Source organism: Montipora foliosa, chromosome 4 (assembly GCF_036669935.1).
Source record: "Montipora foliosa isolate CH-2021 chromosome 4, ASM3666993v2, whole genome shotgun sequence".
NCBI classification, from domain to species: Eukaryota; Metazoa; Cnidaria; class Anthozoa; order Scleractinia; family Acroporidae; genus Montipora; species Montipora foliosa.
In genome coordinates, this window is record NC_090872.1 from 13588097 (window position 1) to 13610139 (window position 22043).

The 22043-nt window shown below is 42.0% G+C and overlaps 1 long non-coding RNA gene across 1 annotated transcript; it reads left to right on the forward strand.

The window, feature by feature from the left end:
- Nucleotides 1-72: 72 nt before the first annotated feature.
- On the forward strand, nucleotides 73-21830 carry LOC137999938 (uncharacterized). Its single transcript, XR_011123036.1, has 3 exons — nucleotides 73-1019; nucleotides 18968-19209; nucleotides 19630-21830. It is a non-coding gene; the product is annotated as an uncharacterized lncRNA (long non-coding RNA).
- Nucleotides 21831-22043: the final 213 nt, after the last annotated feature.

Below are 22043 nucleotides of genomic sequence, written 5' to 3' on the forward strand. Positions count from 1 at the left end.
TGAGTGTCGACGAGCTTCATGCGATTCTGAAATTCCCAGCAGGGCATGGTATCTAATTTCCGGTCTCGGTTGCTAATAACATTAAAACATCTGTCATTACCAGGTAATTTGCGGTAATGCAGTTGTCACTGCTTTATCCCCAGATGGAAAGCAGCTATCTTGAACATATATGGAGAGTGACGTGTCAAAGTAGTTAATGTTATTATAAACACGATACTTTCTCGCGAAATTCAAAGATTTGGCCTGAGAGGATGGCGGCAAACGATCATTCACCGCCGTATTCTCTTCGGCTCAGTCGACTTTTCGGGCCTTCCCTTTGTCTGTCGAAACACTGGTATGCTGTATCGAGTGAGTGGTTTAGAAGGCCGCGAGATTTCAGTGCAGGGGCCCTGCTTAAAGATGAGGTGATGGATGTTTCCATCTACGAGTTGGTCGATTACAATGGCGCTCGAGGGCTTCCGAGTTTGTTTGGGTCGACTTGGAAGAAGGACATGGTCATTGTGTCGACACTTTTCGAGATTTTGGTCAGAACATTAAGGAAGAGTACTCAAAATGATAAGAAAGTATTGTTCTCAATCTAATTTAAAGCCATCAAAGACGTGATCAGTGCCCTTCCGATCGAAGAATTGGCGGGAAGTAATCGCTTTCCCGCCAATGTGCCCGATACTCCACCTTCAAAGAATGGCTCATCTTGCAGCTCATCATGTTTGAGAGGAAGAAATGCGCGGATGAGGTTCAGGACCGGCTTACTTCAGTCGGAACTCTTCTGGGAAAGGCCTTTGGTTATGGCTTCCTTTACTGCGAGCAAGGAAGAAAAGATTACATCAAATATGTAATATCGACTGCCTTAATTAAACACCCGTCGCCCAAAAGCAAGGTGCAAGGAAAGCGATACAGAACATGTCGCACGACGAGCTTAATTAACGATTCAGCTGTTCCCGATCGTGAAGCTGTCGACAATGATCCCAAGCCGATCGTAGCAAACGCTTCTGAATTTTCTGAACATTGGTCGCACTGGGGTAAGTTTCTTTTCTCTCATTTATTGCCTATTTATCCTTTTGGTTACTGTTGGAGTACCCAACGAACCGCTCTTCAAGAAAAACCGCTCTTCCTCCTTTTTTTCCCTGGCTGGTATTCCATCGCATCAACCCTTTTGCTTGCTGGTTGCATGGGATTTAATTTTTGCTGGTTGGCTGAGCACCGTTAAATTCCACTGCTTGCTGGGAAAATTTCCCTAAATACTCGCTAAAAAAAATTTTCTGGTTAATTGTTAACTCAAAAGTAGCATTACTGAAGTAGGGGTGGTCTTGCCCCTGAAATGATGGTTATACGTTCGTGCACGTGGTAACCTATATGGCAGACGTATTTCCGGTTACACAGGTTATGTACGTGGTGCCTGGTGGTCTTTTGTGATTTAACATAATACAGCTCACTGTGTTGTCATTTTGCTGTATGCTTTGTTAATCTGTCATTGAGGGCGGTAACAGATCGTTGCCCTTTCACGTGGCTATGCCCGCCAGATTAAATCACTGTGGAGAGTTGGTGTATAACTGTGGAGATATTTTGATTCTTTGGGTTGCAGGCTTGCTCCACCTTCTTTGAACCTTGGGTAAGTGTTATTAGCAATGTTTTCCGCTTACTTCTTGAAGCATCTGGTAAGAAATCACAAAGTCTATTTCTCTTCTCATCCATTCCGTTGCAGAGGCATTTTACTGAAAATTAGTGGCGTGGGTCATCGATTCTCCCGGCTCTAGTGTACTAGACATTGCAGGTAAGGACGACTATTCCCTAACTTTTGATACTAAAGCCATTTTTCACTAAGAACCAAGCAACATCTGCATCGAGACAGTGTTCGACGAGAGTATGCGCTTAACTTCAAATAGGCTGAATTGTCATCGTAACTGGGGCGCAGCCGAAGGTGTTAAAAAAATGTACCATTGAAAGCTTAAAAAACGTGGAAAGGGCGGTCAGTTGATGCATTCTGAGAAGTTTCTAATCACTGGTACCAAATCTTAGGGGGACTGACACCGAAAAACTTGGTCTGAATGTGGCATGAAGATAGACCAAGAATATATTTTGCTATCACGGTTATGTTATATGTAGGGCTGCCTCTGTGACCATTAAATAACTGATGAGGCAACAATCCTTGTCCATGTTATTGCTTTCTTGAGGTTGGTGTTTTACTGCGCGGTGTTTGGATAATCTTTCAGTTTTTTCTCCCTCTGAGTTATTGTTTGTGCGAATAGATTATCAAAATTACAGACTCCCAAACAGACTTTCATCGTGCATTTATCAGAAATTTGACTTTTCTTAGAATTTCCTATCATCGGTTCAGTGGTTATTACCAGTGTGAAATTTCTCATCGTGTTAAACATCCTTCAGATTTTTCGTAGTGTTTTTATTTGCGCTTGATAGACTTCGATAGGTAAATAACTTTCGCGAAGGCCAAGACTCAACAGGCCGTTCTTTGCAAACTTCAACTTTTATTTAACTGATGTCGCCCCCCGGGTGTCGCCCGTCTTCAACCTTTCTTCTCACACAGCTCAACTATCTGACAACGAATAGAACTTTTGCAAAAACATCCTAGCACAATGAATCATTTTTAGAACAAGAGGCCGACCGGAAAACGCGGCATAAACATATTTTTACAGATGTATGAACACCTAATCAACTTGTCAGTCGGTTCTGACGATAAACCACTAATTTCCGATTTCAATACAATTTAAGGAATCACAAATTGTTAAAGAAAACTACCGTCACACAATACAACTCAACTTTCTCAGCATAACTTCAAGTCAGTGTTGTCAAGTGGGTAATATGTTCCACAAGTGAGGCCCTGTTAGGGTTTTAGGGATGTAACTGCCAAAACAATTTTAGGGATAAGGGACAACCGAGATAGCTTTGATAAGTAATTTTAGGGATAACAGCCTCAGTATTTTATGGATAAGGGATAACTGCTCCAGGGGTATAAGGGATGACTAAACCCCCCTCCCCTCCTCATTAGCTCATTAGTTGCTTATGATGCTTATGAATGCAATACTCTTGGAACTCGTTCCATCATTTCTAGCATATGTCGCCTTGCAACTTATATCACTGGGCACTACAAGCGAAAAATTTGTGTCGGGTATTCAGTGGCAACGAATCCAAGATTTTCTGCATGGATAAAGTCAAAGTCGCGTCAGAATTATGTTGCCGAATGGTCTCAACTTCTCTCTGTTTTCAGACTTCAAACCAATATCGCTCACGACTACTCGGAGACACTGATTTGTTTGGCAAGTTGATTCAAATATAAGTCTTCTGCAATTGTGTTGTCAAGTGGGTGATATGTTCCACAACTGAGGCCCACTTTTTTTTTTGCTTTGTTTTTGTTTGTGAAAGACATCCTTTGATGGAGGGGGGTCTTTGCCTTGCTGACATGTAATGTCCATCACCCTGTTCGCCAGATGTAATTTCTTTTGTGCAATGTTCAAAACGTGTCTACCTTCGCCGAAGGGAAACTTTTTTTTCTCTTTGCTTGAGAATGGATTCAAAATCAATGTTCTAAATGTCTGTGGTACTTGCGCAAAATCTTAGTCTACCTTTTTGTCGAGGGTCGAGAGACGAGGGTAGCATTTCGAGGATCGAGGGTTATTTGTCGGTCGGATGTCGAGGGTCTCTTTTTAGCGAAAAACGTTCTTAAGAAGGATCTGTTCAATTTAGATGACACATGGAGTAAAAAAAGAAAAGAAATTTATAAAACTAACTAGTGAGCAGCCCTCTGCGAACTGCATCTGTAAAACTTGTTTATTCTCCGACGCGTTTCGTCTAGCTAACGTAGACTTCTTCAGGGAGTTTCACAAAAATACATTAAACGCCTGTATAGATTAGCCATAACTGATGGCAAAAATGATGGCCACAATCATTAAGACCGGATTTTCGAAAGGGAACAGGCACAGCTGTCAAATATTAGGGCAAGGCGCGAGAAACAATTAATGTTTAGGGACCACGATTTTAGCTAAAACTGTGGCCCCCAAAAAAACTTATTTACAAAGATTAGCTAATGTTACAGTAGTCTTGTAACAAACAGTGCAATCCAATTCTGGCATAACCCTTTTGATTACATTGTTAATACTCTCGTGACTGCAATTAAAGGCGGTCTTGAAGACAATATCCGCTGTGACTTAGACTTTGATATTAGCGGTATTACCTTGACGTAAAAACCACTTTCTTCTGACGCTGTATTTGAAATGCGAAACAGGGGCATCGAAATTCTAAATAGAAACTCTCTTACACGTAGCCGCTTCCAGAAGTTATCCCTAGTCTCAGAGAAAGACTGGTAGAATGAACCGTTTATGGCATACGTCATGAATTCGCCTTTGACAAACGCATTCTTATCGCTCGAAGTGCGAAACGACTCGAAAAGTATGTGCAGTTATCTGTTATGGGGCTTCTCAGGCTTCTGAAAAGTGGAAAATTGCAGCACATCCGAAGACGTATCTCTGAAGAGAAAGACGTCCAGAAAAGAACGTGGACGCGATGCAATGGGAACTGACACAATCCTGAGACAGTGACAAAAGCGATTACACGCACAAAACAAAGGGGTAATGTGGTGGGTCAAGTTTCAGATATTTCTTTAAAATAGTCTACCACATTCATTGCTTGTAAAATGGTTGAAACATCTGAATACAGAAAACATCCAACATGAAAACGAAGAGCATATGAGAGACGAGTGCAGCTTTGTTCCACGGTTTAGGATATCGCACCGAAGGTGATAGGAATGCATGCCCACAGGAAATGTACGCACGTTGATTAAACAAAACAAAGATAAGCGGAGAAGAATCGCGATCAACGGTCTTAAATTTTCCTTAATCTCATTTATGAAAATAAATTGACTCATAAAGAAAGGTGACATCCCCTAGTTGATTGTTTTCTTAGTTTACTCTCTGAATCATCTCAATTGAATTCCTCCTTAAGAACTCTTCCTATACAAAAGGGATCCTCGAGAATTTACCCTCTACACTCGCTAAAAAATGCTACCCTCGACTCTAGACCGTCGGCGAAATGTTAGTGTTCATTCACCCTGGGCGCCAGACCTAATGCTTTTGTTAAAGGTGATTAAAACCACAGACGTTTCCGACACAGATGATTTTGAAAGAAAATGTGTCAAAACTTGACTACCTTCACGGAAGGGAAACTGATTTTTATTTAGCGTATGGATTCAAAAATCGGTGTTCTACATGTCTTTGGTACTTGCGAAAATTTTTTTTTTCATTTTGAAAGACATCGCTTGATTGAGGGGTTCTCTGTCCCCAGTCAAGACAAATGATTCTGACACAGATGTTCTTGAAAGAAAATCCGTCAAAATTTATCTACCTTCACCACAGGCGGCGCCAACATGCGTTACTTGGCTTAGGTGATGCAACGTGACCTTTTATCGAGCAGACATGAACGTTAAATAAATACAAATTTCAACCTTTTTTCAATGACATGGCTAAAGAGGACTCACCACTGCTGTGTTCTTCAATTTCTCAAAATTGAGCTGTAGCACTGGGAGAAGACAAACCCTATTTACCGAGGTACATTCATCTCGGGTTTCATTTTAGGAAGGTGAAAAAATTCTGGGATGGTCCTACTCCTGCAATCGACCATCAAAAGTAAAGCGATAAACTTTATTCTCACAATTGAATCTTTCTGCGGTACTGTTAACAGATGTAGAGGAAATGTCACTGGCTGTTCTAGTAAGCGTTTTACATATCGAATAGGGATCAACTGTTGATTTTCTTATGTGGCGCTGACGGTTTGATAAATACTATTAGGTGTTGTTGCGTTTGGCTCTGCTAAAAAATATAAGCTGTTTCTGCAGCAGAAGCAATTTCTTTTTCAAACAACCAATTATACGGTGCCTAAAGAGGAAGTAAAATCCCAATTCAACGTCTTTCTGCTTAAAGGTGGCAAAATTCGATACGCACTGCTTTGTAAAAAATTAATATACCCACGTTATATATGTGGTTCTCTGAGCTCCAGGCGATAAATTTCTCCCGAGGTAAATTACCTGGAGAAAAAAAATCGATCGGTCAACATCTTGCAGAAAATTAAAATAATCGGCGACCAAAAAGTGAGTTGACATTTCCCCGTGTTAATGTTCATTTTGGGTTAAGGATAGTTCATTTCCGTAAAAGAGTATGTAAAAATCCCGAAATTAGCCCTTACCGACCATACCAACACAGTCGAAGAACGAGCCTACTATACGTATGTCAGGTATGTATCTGGAAGGATCGACATGGACTTTGCCAAGACCCTTCGACGAAAGATGCCAACAGTCTTCTGCTACGTGTGTAGAGACAGCTGTAGAGGTAGAGTTTGTATGGTATACAATAGCAGGTGAAGTCTACTTGCATGTAAACAAAACTTCAGGCACCAGGGCATCTTATGATTATTCAGATGATTCTTTTAAATATAGATGGTTAGATCACCTTTAAACAGGACTCGAAATTTGTTTGCACACTTTACAGGAAGGTCTCTCGAACTGATTAATTGCAATACAAGGTGTATTTGCAACCATTCGCAGCGATTTCTGCAAGCGCCAAAATCGTTTGAAAAGGATGCGAACGTATTTGGATTTCGTGCACACCTTGCAGTGGGGTCTTTCGAACTACTTGGTAGAAGTACCAGCTGTGTTTGCGAGCATTCGCAGCGATTTGGGCAAGCGCCAACATTGTTTGAAAAGGGTGTGGGCGTGTTTGGATTTCTTGCACAATTTGCAGTGAGGTCTTTCGAAGTACTTGGTAGAAATACCAGGTGTGTTTGCGAGCATTCGCAGCGATTTGTGCAAGCGGCAAAATTGTCTGAAAAGGGTGTGGGCGTGTTTGGATTTCTTGCACAATTTGCAGTGAGGTCTTTCGAACTACTTGGTAGAAATACCAGGTGTGTTTGCGAGCATTCGCAGCGATTTGTGCAAGCGCCCAAATTGTTTGAAAAGGGTGCGGGCGTGTTTGGATTTCTTGCACACTTTGCAGTGAGGTCTTTCGAACTACTTGGTAGAAATACCAGTTGTGTTTGCGAGCATTCGCAGCGATTTGTGCAAGCGCCAAAATTGTTTGAAAAGGGTGCGGCCGTGTTTGGATTTCTTGCACACTTTGCAGCGAGGTCTTTCGAAGTACTTGGTAGAAATACCAGGTGTGTTTGCGAGCATTCGCAGCGATTTGTGCAAGTGCCAAAATCGTTTGAAAAGGGTGCGGTCGTGTTTGGATTTCTTGCACAATTTGCAGTGAGGTCTTTCGAACTACTTGGTAGAAATACCAGGTGTGTTTGCGAGCATTCGCAGCGATTTGTGCAAGCGCCAAAATCGTTTGAAAAGGGTGCGGGCGTGTTTGGATTTCTTGCACACTTTGCAGTGAGGTCTTTCGAACTACTTGGTAGAAATACCAGGTGTGTTTGCGAGCATTCGCAGCGATTTGTGCAAGTGCCAAAATTTTTTGAAAAGGGTGCGGGCGTGTTTGGATTTCTTGCACAGTTTGCAGTGAGGTCTTTCGAACTACTTGGTAGAAAATACCAGTTGTGTTTGCGAGCATTCGCAGCGATTTGTGCAAGCGCCAAAATTGTTTGAAAAGGGTGCGGCCGTGTTTGGATTTCTTGCACAATTTGCAGTGAGGTCTTTCGAACTACTTGGTAGAAATACCAGGTGTGTTTGCGAGCATTCGCAGCGATTTGTGCAAGCGCCAAAATTGTTTGAAAAGGGTGCGGGCGTGTTTGGATTTCTTCCACAGTTTGCAGTGAGGTCTTTCGAACTACTTGGTAGAAATACCAGGTGTGTTTGCGAGCATTCGCAGCGATTTGTGCAAGAGCCAAAATTGTTTGAAAAGGGTGCGGGCGTGTTTGGATTTCTTGCACAGTTTGCAGTGAGGTCTTTCGAACTACTTGGTAGAAATACCAGGTGTGTTTGCGAGCATTCGCAGCGATTTGTGCAAGCGCCAAAATTGTTTGAAAAGGGTGCGGGCGTGTTTGGATTTCTTGCACAATTTGCAGTGAGGTCTTTCGAACTACTTGGTAGAAATACCAGGTGTGTTTGCGAGCATTCGCAGCGATTTGTGCAAGCGCCAAAATCGTTTGAAAAGGGTGCGGGCGTGTTTGGATTTCTTGCACACTTTGCAGTGAGGTCTTTCGAACTACTTGGTAGAAATACCAGGTGTGTTTGCGAGCATTCGCAGCGATTTGTGCAAGTGCCAAAATTTTTTGAAAAGGGTGCGGGCGTGTTTGGATTTCTTGCACAGTTTGCAGTGAGGTCTTTCGAACTACTTGGTAGAAAATACCAGTTGTGTTTGCGAGCATTCGCAGCGATTTGTGCAAGCGCCAAAATTGTTTGAAAAGGGTGCGGCCGTGTTTGGATTTCTTGCACAATTTGCAGTGAGGTCTTTCGAACTACTTGGTAGAAATACCAGGTGTGTTTGCGAGCATTCGCAGCGATTTGTGCAAGCGCCAAAATTGTTTGAAAAGGGTGCGGGCGTGTTTGGATTTCTTCCACAGTTTGCAGTGAGGTCTTTCGAACTACTTGGTAGAAATACCAGGTGTGTTTGCGAGCATTCGCAGCGATTTGTGCAAGAGCCAAAATTGTTTGAAAAGGGTGCGGGCGTGTTTGGATTTCTTGCACAGTTTGCAGTGAGGTCTTTCGAACTACTTGGTAGAAATACCAGGTGTGTTTGCGAGCATTCGCAGCGATTTGTGCAAGCGCCAAAATTGTTTGAAAAGGGTGCGGGCGTGTTTGGATTTCTTGCACAGTTTGCAGTGAGGTCTTTCGAACTACTTGGTAGAAATACCAGGTGTGTTTGCGAGCATTCGCAGCGATTTGTGCAAGCGCCAAAATTGTTTGAAAAGGGTGCGGCCGTGTTTGGATTTCTTGCACACTTTGCAGTGAGGTCTTTCGAAGTACTTGGTAGAAATACCAGGTGTGTTTGCGAGCATTCGCAGCGATTTGTGCAAGAGCCAAAATTGTTTGAAAAGGGTGAGGGCGTGTTTGCATTTCTTGCACACTTTGCAGTGAGGTCTTTGGAATTACTTGCTGGAAATACCAGGTGTGTTTGCGAGCATTCGAAGCGATTTGTTGCAAGCGTCAAGAATGCTGAATATAGGATGCGAACTTTGTGTGTTTCCTTGCACACTTCGCAGTAAGGTTTTTCGAAGTATTTGTTCAAGTTAAATACTAGGTGTATCTGCGGGCGTTGGGTGTCATTTGTAGCAATTCCAATACTTTTTTGACATGGATGGATGTTTTCCAAATTAAAGGGAACGCTGTGGTTTTGATTGCTTCTATGATCAATGGATGTGTCCTTTTCTGTTCTAGTTGCAGCTCTTCCTATTGATCTTTAAAGTGATTTGTTGGTGTGTAAGGATGTCGCATCTTTCAAGGCCAATGTAAGGGACCATTATTATTATTTCTGGGTTTATTAAGTATTGTCTGGTGATTGCATGCAAACGTTTCTTGAAATGGCTGGATCAGTATTGGATTACATAAGAAGTTTGGTTCCGGGAAAGGTTTAAGTTTACCTTTTATTATGTTAACAAGAAAAAAAGGTTTTCTGGTTATGCAGGTTTATGCATTACTTTTTTTTCTTCTTTCACAGCAACGTGATGGATCCGGAAACAAAGCAGAAAAGCAAGGTACAAGAATCCTTAGATAGTTATTTCTCAGCGACTCTAGTAACTTCGGACAAATCGGTCTAGACATACTGCCTCATTCTTCTGCCACAAACTTCGCTTTTCGTCACAGTCACAGGTTTCAGGGTAAAACAGCTGTATAATACCACGAAAAACATAACCTCAGTCTCGATTCGGCCAGCTTTGACTCTGGCACTGTTGTTTAGGCGGGTATCTTATACCAGGCTTTTTTTTCTTAGGTATCAACAACCACTATCGTAGACTGGCTTAAGAACACTTTTAAATATGACACCGAAAGCATATTAGAGAAAGATCGATTTTGGCGCAGTTATCAATCACGTTATGACACTGCCGACAAGGACAGAGAATATTTTTTAGGCCTTGTTGGGAACGCATTTTCATTTGCGGGGTTTCCAGGTGAGGTTGTCCGTGTGAAAAGGAGACGCAAATTGTATGGTTTTCGAGGATTAGCGTTTAAGATACAGCCAGCACCTGCAATCTCGACTCCTACGATTAATCCCTATCATCTGAAGAAATGGGTGTGTGATAACTATTTGCAAGGAGATGAAGACGATGTTGTTTTGAAGGAAGAGATTTGGAACCAATTTAAGGATGAAAACGCTATACCAGAAGAGTACAAATCTAATTTTTTTTCGCGCCTCGGTCAGTACGTTTTCTCCACTGAGCCCTTTCTCAGCGTGGAAGCTGTGGTAAAGAAGAAGAAGCGATTTGGTTACTGCTTCTTGCGAAAAAAAAACAAGGCCCCTGACGTCGCCGAAGGAGCTTCAAGCTTCGGGATCGAAGTTTATGAAGACCTTGTTCCCTGTGATATCGATGGCGAGATACACGGAGACGTCTACGAAAATATCGATGGTGATGAAGCACTTGAGGAGGCCAACAGCACGAGCAACGCATCACCGTTTGAAATTGAGACCAAAAGTGGAACCGTTTGCCCATCTGATGGCACCGTAGAAGACCAAGAAACTAGCAACGAAAGCAAAACTGGAGAGATGGAAATCGAACCTATTGAAGTAGATGATAGCCCAGAAGAACAAAGCGATGTGGAATACCCCGACAGCAAAGAAGTATCAGATACAACCGCAGGAGTAGAAGATACTGCAAAAACCTTTTACCGCCAGCACTATAAAGGGATAAAGAAACTACTTCCCTCTCAACTTCCTGGAAGTTATAAGACATTCCAAGGCTTTCTTCAGGAGATCTTCCCAAATAGTAAGAGCGCATCGAGTGGCCCAATTGAAGATGCAGGAGAAAATTCCTCGCACGCCGTTTCTCGCATGAGAGCATTTCTGGCAGTCGCTTTTCCTCCAGTTATTGTTGGAAGCCTTGCCACGGGATATGTTCGGTGTGCCGAACAGGGAAAGCGCTTCCCACAATTCTCTTACGTCAGTGGTAGCACTATCAAGTGTGAGATTTGTATTCCATATCAGAAGTGGGCCATAGAAAACCATGAGAAGCACCATAAGCTGAAAGCCAAGCAGGTGACGATTCAGAGTATCTTAGAAGGCACTGGCATTCTTAGCTTTTCCGGTATCGTTCAAGCCAAGGAACACAGCTTTTCAAAATACCACCAAGATGCCCTTCAATTTTTCACCAAGCAAAAGCCGCCACTGAAAATGAGAAATCCTTCCACAGAAAAGATGCGGAACAGAGTTCCTAAAGACATAATGGCATACTTCACTGCTCCTTTAAACTAGACGGGACCTCTGGAAACGGCAGAAAAACAGATCAACCCCTTCAAAAAGTCCGTTGCTGTTTTCTGTGGGATCCAGAGGTCGTTAAACATTTCGCCAATGATGCCGGTATTAGGAGAGAAACCGCAAATACGCTATTTCAAAGAGAAATGAAGGCTGGAAATATAAACTGCATAAAAGCACAGCCTGGTCATGAAGGTTGCCGGAACTACAAAACATGGAAAACTTGTCACCCGATAGACGCGAGTGATATCATCCGCAAGTCACATTCCTCATCCCGTTCTGCATACGTCCCTCTGGCAAAAGTTATTCTTGTCCATGGTAAAGACGTACAAATTAAAGGGGGAATTAAGAGCCTTGATCCTCCTTGTTTGGAAGAAGCCTCGTCATTCGGGGATCACCCATACACATGCGTAAACTGCGCGAGCCAGATGCGCGAACTAAAGGACATTCTCAGGCATCGTAACATTGGAACTTGTAACTCCCTTACTAACCGAATTGGTCATGTTGGCTTCAACAAAAGATACGCCCGAAAGGGAGAGTTATCTGAAGCATTAGCTACTGAAGTGGACCGACGAAAAACTGCTGACAAGCAAGTGTCGGCATTACTCCAGGTCAAGTTATCGCCACTGGAATGGGAAAACCAGCTCCAAGACAGCTGTAGAAATGGTGATGATCAAAAGCTTATCACAGACCTAGCAAGGCTTTTCAAGTCTGGTATATCTAAGACGCAACCTGTCCAAGTAATTGTCATTAAGAATCTTGTTTCAAAGTTGCTGAAGGCTAACAACCATCATTACGTAGACATTATCAAGGATATAAGTAGCCTATTTAAGAATCAGCTGGGGTCTGCGAATTATGCAATCCTGTCAGAGCTTTTTGGTTTAGCGAGAGAGTCTACAGCAGCTAAACACACTGCGGATTTGCGATTAGGTCCAGGCATCAACCAAGGTGCACTCGATAAGGCAGAATCTTTATTCAAAAATGCACCAGTTAATGAGGCAAGTGATGGTGCTAGATCATTGAGATATTTACAACCATTCATGACAACAGATGGTGAAATTGTACTGTTAGGAAAATCGTGGGATCCTGACGTTAACAACTGGTCCGAGGAGATTCTCCCAGTCCCAAGAAGGAACAGAGCTCTTGGCGATGTAGATGATTTTGAGGCTCTTAAAAGGACGATCGACGACATGTTACGAAAGGAGCAACTGTCAAAATCAGTGTCAGTACACAACCTGGTCTCGCTAGCTTCTCTGGATGAACCCACCGTGATTTATTGTATGTGGCCAGAACCAAACAAAGGGTACAAAGCCTGTCATTTGTTAAAGTACTGGGAGAACTTGCGACACAATTGCTTCTATGACCACGAAGGTAAGCCAAGAGCCTCTCCAATTCGCCTCGTAGGGTATTCAACGGATTCTGCCGGATTTTCATTAGCAGCCGCAGTCCAGATGATGACACCCACTCTCCCTGAAGTTAAAGCTGGCGTTCATTTCCTTGGTCTTGGTACAGAAGATGAAAGATATTGTGCTCCCTATTATTGGTTCCTTCCTTCTATTGCATACCTAGATTATGACCACGAACAGAGGTTGTTCTTAAAGAATTTGAAGTACGAGACCCGTGATCTAACTTTCTGGGAAGCGGAAGGTAGCGAGACCCGTGTTGCCACCATTCAACACCTCAAGGATCTCCGTCAGAGATGCGGGAAGGCAGGGATGGACACAGGTATCAGCGCAGTGGATCTCGTCCTAATTTATTTTTTTGATCAGAATTCAGATGCCTGCGAGCGCATTTTCACCCAAAGGATTGCCGATTTGCTGGATGAGTATGTTCCTGGGTCACAAGGCACAAGTCTTTTCGTGCGAGCCGTAACCCACTTAGTAGAGCCTTTCCGAAACCCAGCATTCGGTTCACCAGCAGATGTGCAGAAGTCTGTATCTTGTGCCATCACTATCTTTCGCCTTTGGAAGAAAGCCTTGGAACTAAAGAAGATTCGACTCCATTCCCAGCCCGGCGCAAACAGTACCCCTTCCAAAAGAGGCCATTTTATAACACATGGTTGTTATCAAACGGCAGAAATTCAGTTTGCAGCTGCGTCTATTCACCAGCTGGCTATGTTTCTGCACTTTAAAGATCTAGGCCCTCAGTGGGCCTCTCCTTACCGTTCAGGAACCAAGGTGACAGAGAGAATCATCAGTGAGATGCAGGGGAAAACAAATCAGATCCAATCCTTAGATTCGCAGCCAACTTTTGTTGACATGCTACAAAAAAGCTCCAGCGTTCAATTTAATTTAAACGCAAAGGTGAGATTGGCGCATGCTGGAGTGGATGTTAAAGCATCTGCAAAAAGAAGGAGGGTTGCATTCGCCTTGAAAAAGCACAAAGCCTTCATCTCCGGGTTCTACAGTTACCCTGAGACTTTTCACGAATTCCTGCACCAGCAAAGGGAAGCTCATTTTGATGGAAAAAGAGAGGGGCAGTTGTTATTCTCGCGATACATGCCTGCATCGTGTATTCAGCTGTTAAAGAAATCAGGCGTCTGGGAGACTCCATACCGGTTTACACACCCAAAGGGTTTACAGTTGGTACATGGCCTCCTTCCAGATGACTACAACAAGCTTGACGTTTCGTTTGCGGATCAAGCACCAGAAACAAGAGCTTCAGATGATCTGGAAGATGAAAGTTTGGAAGGCGTTGATGAAGATGAGTGTGTAAAGAGCAAAGATCATAAAACACAAGATACCGATGAAATTTTGGAAACCCAAGAGGCTAACGAAACAGATCAACCTGAAGCGGAAGAAAAAGGAAAGAAGTGGAAGATTTCAAGGAGACTAGATGATGGCACAATGTCTTATATCCATATTAAGCAGGCCATTAAATTACTTCTTCCTCGGGAGTACATATCCAGATGTAGACAAAAGAGGCACTGGGCATCAAAGCATTTACCTGGCAAAGCTCCAATCGATCCGAAACACAACATAGTCAAATTTGGTGATGTTGCCCTTAAACATCTTCGAAAAGGCTCGAAAACTTATGATATCGGCCGAATTGAAATTCTTCAGTCCTCGAACGATGGCTCTGAGTTGACAAGCTTCGAATTGAAGAAAGATGCGCCAGTAAGGTTTCGATGTTCTGTGTACTCACACTCAGAATCGGACAACACCTACCATGTTTCTCAAGAAGTTGTCCTTACCCCTTGGAGGGTTCCTTCATCTTTAATCGGTCCCGTGGAATTACTTGTCGATTCAGATATTCCAGGGAAGTACTCTCTACATCCTGAGTCAGAAGAAAAATTGGCTGAACTTGGCTACATTTTAAAAGGTGAAATTGGCAGTGATTTTAGTCCGAGCACAAGCGAAGGGGATCTTCAACTTCGTGAGCTTGACGACGGGTTTTTTGAAGTGGAGGATATCCTTGAGCGCCGTCTCTGCAAAAATACTTTATCATATGAGTATAAAGTGAGATTTAAAGGTTATGGTCCCGCCGACGACATGTGGCTACCTTCTTCTTCCTTCAATCGTCCAATTCACTTCGAAAGCACGTCAACGTATGGTCGAAAAAGGCGACACAAGTTAGAACCCGAAGAAAACCTCGAACAGCCATTGAATGCAAAACGTAAGAAAAGCAACTCACCCTCAGACGTAGAAAAGAAACGAAAGAAAGAAGAACTACGAAGCGTCAGAGATACAAAGAAATCGTCTAGTTTGCAAAAGAGCAAGAAAGACCCACCAGTGGAAAAGAAAAAAAAGGCATATGCAAGAAACAGGGGCAAAGCGTTCCGTTCTTTAATAAATTCCTCCCTTCAGGAATTGTCTGAACAAGAAGCAAGTGTTGCCAAAGACAAGAAAGAGGAAGAGCCAGATCAAGTGAAAACTAAGGGCACTGAAGTTGAAAGTCACACACCTATTGCAGAGGTCATAAACATAGATGACATGTCTATTGAAGAAACTGCAACGGACGTAGGTGTGTTAGCAGATGTGCTGGGTCAGGACGACAACTTTAAGAATCCCAGACGATTGCTTGCCGAAACCATCTTTCCTGACGTAGACGGTGCATTGGTAAATTATTCGCTAACCAGCCGTGAGAGCGACTTGACATACCCCATGACAGTGACAAAACTACCACCTTGTTCAGTGCTAGAAGAGCTAGAAAAAGAATTGACAACATCCGAGAATGCTAAATCTACACCAGTAGCTAAAATTTCTTGTTACGGAGATTTTGATATAGAGGGTATCAGACTCTTGAAACGATTTCACCGCCTGAAGTGTTTACGTCGTGAAGTCTCTTTTGAGAAAAAATGGCTACAAAGCATGTTTCACAACAACCGTTACCAAAGAGAAGTCACTGAAGCTCTTTTGGACAGATGGAATTTGGATGGCGCGTATTTGAGATCGTACGACAACTACAGGATAACATCTCAAGAACTGTCACTTTTGTGCGGCGAACGGTACCTGTCGGATGAACTTATAAATTTTCTTGGCAAGAAATACTGCGACAAAGCAAACGAAGAGGGCCAAATTTGCAAAAACGTTCTTCTTCCATCATATTTCTCAAGCGGCACTATTTTTAACAGCGTTGTTCAGAATATATGTCATCATAATGATATGAGAAATGTAAAGAACATGTTTATGCCTGTCCACATAGCGCCCAATCACTGGGGACTTGCCATATTCTCGATGACGGACCAAACAGTATATTTCGACGATGGCTACCACTGCCCGGTGCCGGAGAATTTAAAAAAGGTTTCTCACGAGATTCTAGATGTCATCTTTCAATCCACTGGTATTTTAGAATTCCAGTCATCAAACTGGGGTGACGTAAGACGGTTCTTAACTCCTATGCCAGATCAACCGGACAGTTCTAGTGAATCTTCCGTCGGCTGTGGTAGTTGTGGCGTTGCTGTCATTTGCGCCATACGAGATGTTTGTAATGGGAACACAGGTGCATTTTCCTGGACATACAAAGATGCCCAACGACTTCGGGCTGAATTGATCTTAGAGGTCCTAGATTTTAACAAGTAGCTACGGTTGAAAAATACGAGCTTCAGTTGAAAGAAACGGACTGATTACAACTAGGATGGTGTTACATCATGGAACTTGTGAAAAAAAAAACAAAAAACCAAAAAGGGAACATAAACATACGTTTGGTAGTGCAGTTACACAGCGCTGTATAATTGTCAACTGAGCTGAGTTTTGTCTTCCGGGAGAATCAAGTTATCTTTGCGTAATATGTAGCTCTAATAGTACACGATATTGTTTTGGTACCGTTAAATTTTCTCTTGGTACCGTATATCATTATAGTGCCATGGTAGTTGTCTTAGGTAAATAGCCCCCGAGAAGACATGTGTTTACTAGTAAAATTCTAAACCCAGAAAGATTGAAGAAGGATAAAAGGGAATCCAGAAACATTGGCGTCGTGGCTGACCTGTTGACCATTCTCAAGTTTCCATACAACTTCTTTTACACCACAAGCTTAAGCGTGCACGCTGAGCACCTGACAGCTTTCCAAGGCCTAGTTTATACGTCACCCTATCGTCATTTAGTATCTCTTTTTGTGTTGCGCTTGCGTGCCCTGGCCGTTTTCTGGGGTGAACCAATGTCTTGGCGTTGGATGAGTCGGTTGACGGGCGGCCTTTTATTGGTCGCCTTTCACCCTTGTGCTGGGTCGTGCTTGTTTTGTTTTGTCCAGTTGTCTTTGAGTCTTTCTTGTTGTTTCTGTCGAATTGTCATTTAGGAGTGTAAGTCAGACGAGGCATCTCCTAGATGCAATTCTTCGTTTGTCTGTTTGTCTTTTGTTCATTGTTGCTAGGGGCGGGGTTCGATTCCTCGGCGAAGTTGGCGTGTTGGTACACCCCCGTTTAAGGTGAACCGTTGTGTTTGACGGAGTAGTCGTTATGTCTGGTGGCCAATGCACTCACCCTACCGGGGGGCCAGCCATTCGCCTTAAACATAAAAAACGTCGCGCTACCGTCGAAGTTAATTCAGACGAATTTAATTCTAGGTCCTGCTTTAAAATAAATTCGACGATAAAGCGACGTCTAAAACGAGTTCAATTAGTCTGTTAAATTGAAATCGTCCTAGACGCTTTATCCGTCTTAAGAAGTTTAAGTTTATCCGTCGCGCCAGTGTCGCGTCGAATGAAATGCATATATTATTTTCGTACATTATTAATTTTTAGCTCTGACCAGGTATATTGCATTCCGGCTGAGAAAAATATTCGACCAAAACTCGAGGCGAGGTTATTAATCCAGGTAATTCCATCGTTTCGGAAATAGCAGCTGCTTTATTATTTATGAGCGTTAGAAATTCTTGCCGATTTTAGGGGCTCATTATATCGAAACTCAAGCACGCTTCCTACAGATCTGTTTACGTTTTTGAGTTATGCGCGCAGTGCGGCCCTATTGTCACCACGGACTTACACTCTTACAACCCGGTGACATAGTATGTAGTGCACTACCACAAAAAACGGAAGAAAAGAAAAGAAAAGGAAAAAAATGGAATTTGAGGGACTGGGGACAACTTAAAAAAGAACAGATGGAAAACTTGGCTACAAGCTTATGATGCTCTTAACATGCTCTTGACTCAACACTTTATGAACAGTATTACATGCCTTTTTCAGTTCTGGTTTGTTTTTGCCTAGCGAAATAAAAATAAATTGTTTCACAAAATTTTCTATCCGAAAAGAACTGTTTACTTTATGCGACTTGTGTCATTTGCTAAAAACCTTCTCGCGGACTTTCAACTACCGGTAAATATAAGAATCACAACAACAAAAAAATCTTTCTTAACGTAGTTATATCTTTAGCTTTTATAGCAAAAAACTGATAACATTAAAAGCTGGAAATATAATCTGTGGCCATCTATGGCCACAGGTTAGCTTAATCCAGCGACATTTTTCCAAGAGTGGTGCCGAAAACGCAAGCAAACACGTATTGCAGCATCAAGCCTCGGTCCCTCTTCGCTGAGGTCAGGCTCTTCCATCTCGAGGTGAGTGAAATGTATGGCACTCTGTTGTTGATGATAACTGAAGATTCTTTTCGAGCAAGGTTGCTTTTTTGCTACAATGTTTTCGCCGGTAAAGAGTGATAACAAAGGAAATTTTTAAAAAATTCCCTGGCTGGCAAAAAACCGTCGTTTTAAATATGCTGGGAAAACAAACGTTAATAATACTCCCTGGCTGGCAAAAACAACGGGTAAGACGGGTGCTGGCTGGCAACTACATATGTCATAGTTACTGCTAGCTGGCTCTGAAGAGCGGTTAAGTTTTTCCCACGAAAGTTAACAATTAACCAGAAATCTGTTTGCAGACGCTCACAAATCATTTTAGCCAAAAACGCTTCATTTCTGAAAAGTTTGTCGTTGGGTACTCCTGATAATAATTTCATTCTTATGTTGTACTTGGATTGTGGGGGGATGGGGGGGGGGGGGGGGAGAGGAGAGGGGAATGAGAGGAGGTGGTGGTTATGATCAAATGATACCAAAAGATAGAAAAAGAACAAATCTAAGTCAAATCAAGGGTTTCCATAACTGTTTGTTTCTTTCAGAATTTTTCTTTTCTTGAATTAAATCAGGTTAATGTTCTGGGCTCATTCAGTCTTATCTATTTTCATCTCTTTTTCTTAGGAATCTACTGATATGGCACTCCACCTAAGCACCAATTAGATGAGAGCCCAGAAAGAGCTTGTCTTTTCTGTTACAAGAAATCTCTTCAAGCTGGAGCCCCTTGCTGCAGAACTTCCAGGCTATGGGATCAGCCTGAACATTTTGTTTGATCTGGCAAATACGACAAAGCCGTTTGCATCAAAATATTCCTGAATCAGGAGTGCGTGAGTTCAACCTTAAACTTGATGGGCGACCTCTTGCAGGTATGACACAAGATAAAGTTTTTCTTTCCTGGTCAAATGCATAAGGCACACGAATTCCAATGAAACTTGTCTTATTAGCAAGGTATTGTGAGGCAGATTATAACTTTATTTTTTTTCTACCTTTATGACATATCATGGTAATTAGGAGATCTTCTTGATTCATTCAGGTCATGAGGATGAATGAACCAGAAATGGTATTTTATTGATAAATTCCTTACAGTGTACACCTGCATGCAGGCAAGAGACATTCTTTCCAAAGGAGCATCCATTGCCGTGCCCCAGTTCGAATGGCAATATTCACATGTAATGATTCCAATAATTAAATGGTTGTCTTCAACGTAGTTTGGTGATATTTCAGCATTATGATCGTTTGTGTAACAACACCTTGTGTTGACCTCATTATTTTTGTTTCACTTTCAGTGACTGTTTGTTCTTCCCAGAGCAGCAGAGGAGCTTGGTCTATTTAGGCTGCAACTATTTGAGAAACTGTTTTTTTTCCTGGTCCTCATTAGGAACAAAATCCTAACACAGAAACAGTAAGTCCTGAATACAATTTGTAACTAAAGCAATGTGAAGTTTAATTTTAGGGATTCAGTTGCACCTATACAGATATTGCATATGTAAAACAGTTATTCAACATTTTGGACACATCAGAATAATAATTACTGTTACCTGTTCTAATTTTCACCTAACAAGTTATATGCTATAAAAATAATATTATTTATTAATTTATTTGATTAACTCATGAATATCCACATGTGATAATTTTATTATTGTAAATGTGTGTGGGTGTATAAACACAACAATGCAGGTCTCCAACAGGGCCTGTAACAACAGAGGTAACACTGCTGTCTCAGTCTGCAGAGTGTGCCCCCGCGTCCCAATAGGTATGTTTCTTAATGCAAAAGCTTAGTTTACAACAAGAACATTATCTTTCTAGAACTGAATTTCTCCAAGCCATCTGTTTGAAGTACATGTATTTATATGTTGTTAGGTTTGTTCCTTCTGAAACAACAGAGAGGCTTGGTCTCTTTAGGCTGCAGCTCTGTGAGAGTTTCTCTCCAGGTGTTTCAGTGGAAGTAAAACAAAGATAAGACTAATGTAATGTACTCTCAATTTTTCTTGGACCCTGAAACAACAGAGAAGTTTGGTCTCTTTAGGCTGCAGCTCTGTGAGAGTTTCTCTCCAGGTGTTTCAGTGGAAATAAAACAAAGATAAGACTAATGTAATGTACTCTCAATTTTTCTTGGACCCTGAAACAACAGAGAAGCTTGGTCTCTTTAGGCTGCAGCTCTGTGAGGGTTTCTCTCCAGGTGTTTCAGTGGAAATAAAACAAAGATAAGACTAATGTAATGTACTCTCAATTTTGCTTGGACCCCGAAACAACAGAGAAGCTTGGTCTCTTTAGGCTGCAGCTCTGTGAGAGTTTCTCTCCAGGTGTTTCAGTGGAAATAAAACAAAGATAAGACTAATGTAATGTACTCTCAATTTTGCTTGGACCCTGAAACAACAGAGCAGCTTGGTCTCCTTAGGCTGCAGCTCTGTGAGAGTTTCTCTCCAGGTGTTTCGAGGGGAAATAAAACAAATATAAGACTAATATAATGTACTTTCAATTTTGCTTGAACCCTGAAACAGAGAAACTTGGTCTTTTAGTTTGCAACTCTGAGAGTTTCTCCTCTTGCGTTTCAGTTGAAAACGTGATACAAAATTATCCTGTGAGCAATGAAGAAGACTTCTAACATTTCAAGTAACTGATTCCTTTTTAGTTCTGTCTTTCAGCAAGACAGCAGGGAAGCGGACGGTCTTTTTAGGCTGCAGCTCTGTGAGAGTTTTCTCTCCAGGTGTTTCAAAACTTAGAGAAACAAAAATTACTGTAGGGAATAACTAACGGCAAACTTTCCATTTGGGTTGTTTATCCCGAAATGTATAGCTTTGTGAAGCTTATTGCTTTCTAAATTCTCTACTTTAGAAATACAACGATGAACTTGATGTGATGGAAGGTGACTGTCAATTTTACATTTCGTTAAGAAAGTTACTTGCATCGAATGTAATAAAGCTACAGTTTTCTCCAGTGAATGATTTTAAAAATTGACTTTTCCGACAAACATTCGTAATGCTAGCATACCACTGGTGGAACTGTCAAATACTGGACACCAAATAAGTTCACACTCTCTAGTTGCTCTTCCCTGTCCAGTGCTAATGTCAACTTGAGAGCGAAGAGTGGGCAGCTTTGCTGTTGTCTTGCTCTTTGCGGCTTCCAGCGCAGCACGACCTAACAACTGGCGTTTGCTTGTGCTTATTTCTGTAGTGCCATTGAAGGATTTGGATAAGCAAAGACCTACAGTCGATTGTTCGCAGTGCACGTTGGACATCTTCTAAGTTGTAGGTCTTAAATGATAGGCGGAGTGCTTTCTACTTCCACATGGGCGGTCTCCAGTGCTTGCTCTCTTTCACTGTGTTGAGGTGGGCACTTCCTATTTTCTTTAACAGGTGAATGAAAAAATCCCAGTTCATCATTTGTGAATGTAAAGTGGCACCATTTTGCTTCAGGAAAAAAATACAATGTAACATTAAGCTAAGTATTATATAAAAATAAAACTTCAAGAAGTCGCAAAACTTTGATTTTTTTGTTTGTTTCTTTGGTTTTGAACGGCAGCCCTCGAGCATTCTTGCCCGTGTTCGAGCTGCGTGGGTAACCTAAGTGGTAAATAATTAAACACTTTTTGCTTGAGTCCTTCTGTAAATAGCGCGACCTGAAACTCGTTACTTTACACCACTCGCGTGGTCAATACCGGTCAATTACCTTGCTCGTCGAAAGACAAAACTACCCTGTC